We start from the raw sequence: 2,739 nt of genomic DNA on the forward strand, positions 1-2,739 counted from the left end.
AATAGTAGAAAAAAGGGATTTCAAATCAGAATAAAAAAGCAAAAGTGGGGAGGAGAACGTCGTTGGACCGAAACCTATGAACCCAGCCCAGTGACCGCGTCGCAGGATGCGCCTGGCGCCACGTGCTGACTGCTGGGCCCCTGATGGCAATCTCTTCACGCGCCCTCACTCTCGCTGTCGGGTGCGCCGGTAGTGGTAGGGTGTCCACACGCGTGATCGGACTTGGACACTAGCAGGTGGGGCCCTCATGTTGGCCCTTTCTTCTCCACCACAACGGCCGCGCGGACACCGCATGGCCAGGCGTTCCGGTCTTGTTAGGATCCTCCGTGATCCTCGCCAATCTTTGTCCCGGGATATAAAAGCAAACCATCCACAACCTAGAGAACAACTGGTGGGGGAGAGCTCAAGCCTGGGTCACCGGGGGATTGGGAAAGAACACCGTCAGGGTGGAACTACGAGCAGGGAGCGACTGCCACCACAAACCCATGCCTTCGTTGTCTGTTGAGCGCGTCATCCGTGGTGAGTTCCTCCTTCGGTGATTTGTTGTTGTCACAGCTTCGCGTGGGACTGTTTATTGGCGAGTTTGGAACATTGGACCGGCAGGTGGCCGCGCGCCGACGATGGCACCACCATGGGGCCATGGCACCGTCGTGCTCAGGTGATGTGAGGTAGGGGGCGCGCTTGCGCCCGATGGATGTGTATCTAAGGGCCTGAATGAGATCATGGCGTGGGCAATTATGGGACGTTGATAAGTCTATGGGCGCTCATGATTAAATGAGTAGGCCCCCTTCACGTGATTGGATCCGGACCGTTGGATCGTGAACGGATGGGTGATATCGAATCGTGGCGTTTTAAACTCGGGACCGTAGAAGGGGAATCGTGTGGATCTTGTTAGATCTCGCTTCATATGACCGTGACCGTAGGATTAGGATCTGGCGACACAGTCTTAGACTGGTTCGGCGGGTGGACGATCTAATCATGATAGTTTATTTTGGATCAGGCGGGTGGCGCACGCGCTCAGACCTTTTCGGCCAGCGAAAGTTGCATAAGAGCCCCTCTTCTTCATAGTAATAAACCCGCCATCCACACATGAACAGAGATCATTGCATTAAAGTCCAGTTTTTCACAAGCTTAGCCCCGAGAATCTCATAAATTGTAGCCACCGTCCCTGGTCCTTCGGATATTAATAAAACAAATCCGAAAACTGAATTTTAGTACAAAATTTAATCCAAAAACTTGCAAAATTCATATCTTCTGCATTTTAACTCTGATTTGATTCGTTCAAGTTGTGTTAGCTTTCTAATAAAATTTCCTACGTAGTAGTAGCCTTACTTATGTCGTATCAAATACTGTTATAATTCTATATTGGTTTATCCTATGTATGGTGGATTAATTTATCTAATTAAAGTAATATGTTTATAATTATAATGTGAATAGAACATGATCTTTAACTTAGATATGACTTATATTAGAGTTAATCCTTAATGTATATCTCACATGATTTATAGAATCAATTTAAGGTCTAGTTTTACCTATTTAATCATGAAAATCTTCTGAAAATCATAACTCTTTAACAGTAACTTGAATTTTAGTGATTCTCGAACCCACGACCACGTAGCAATGCATAGAATACTCTTACATTGTTTGTTCTCATGTTTGGTGTGATGTTAATTTTGCCTATGCCATGTTTGTTTGTATTGCTACGATTAGCAGCGAGGTTATGAGAATCTGAAGATCATCCTGGTACCTTGAATCTCGAGTCCCAGACAAGTTGTGCCCTTGATCACTTTTCTTTACCCAATAATGTTCCTGTTAATCATTGTGACATGCTCAGGTTAATTTGATGAGACCTAATAGGTTTCCCTAGACTTGTTTATCCCACACCTTGTTTACCACTGAACTTTTGGGTAGTTTTGCTACTGCTTTACTTAGTTTGGGATTAATATTTGTTGGGGGTCTTCTTCCTCGCCGAAGGTCCTCAAGACAAAAACACCTTCGGCAAGATAATACAGAGATATATGTGACATGATGATACAAAAGGAAGCCAAAACTATGACTGAAGAAGCTTCGGCTTAGTATTATGACAAAGCCAAAGGTCGTCACCGACTCAAGGGAAAAAGGTTGTTTAATCCTTGATCACTCACATTGTAAGTACATGTAAATGATAGGGACATAAATGTAATTGTGTCTGGGCTGCGTTCCGCGCCTATAAATAGATGAACAGTACCCCAGTACTGTTCACGCTGGATTGTAATCTCCCTCGTGTCATCTTTGCATTAACACCTTCTGGCGAACCGAAGGTATTATTGTATTATAAATATTATTAATGTTAATTCTTATTTATGGATATAAATAAAAACAAACAGTGAGGGTTTAATCATTATCTATATTTTGTAATGTTCTTTCGCATTCTTATTTATATTTATAATTATATGATAAAATGATGAAGGTATGTTCTTCACGACCTTCGTCTGAAGATCATTATATCCGAAAGGAAATAATGCTTCGAAGGACGAAGGTATTTAACCATTAACAATTGTGTTGTCTTGTTCTTGATTTATTGCATTTGAGAACAAGTGACCAACATTGGCGCCCACCTCCGGTGAACTCACTTCCACAACTGTGATGATGGCTTTGCAAAGCAACCAACCTTCAGCTACGAAGCTAGTGCTCCCAATCACAGGCGGTTCAACTTCTGAACCAGCTAACAAGAGGCAGAAGAAAGAAGCATAGAGAAGG

The 2,739-nt window shown here is 43.4% G+C and overlaps 1 long non-coding RNA gene across 1 annotated transcript; it reads left to right on the forward strand.

The window, feature by feature from the left end:
• Window positions 1-204: 204 nt before the first annotated feature.
• LOC103646789 (uncharacterized) lies at window positions 205-2,377 on the forward strand. Its single transcript, XR_562443.2, has 2 exons — window positions 205-519; window positions 1,975-2,377. It is a non-coding gene; the product is annotated as an uncharacterized lncRNA (long non-coding RNA).
• The last annotated feature ends 362 nt before the right edge of the window (window positions 2,378-2,739 follow it).

Source organism: Zea mays, chromosome 2 (assembly GCF_902167145.1).
Source record: "Zea mays cultivar B73 chromosome 2, Zm-B73-REFERENCE-NAM-5.0, whole genome shotgun sequence".
Classification (NCBI taxonomy): domain Eukaryota; kingdom Viridiplantae; phylum Streptophyta; class Magnoliopsida; order Poales; family Poaceae; genus Zea; species Zea mays.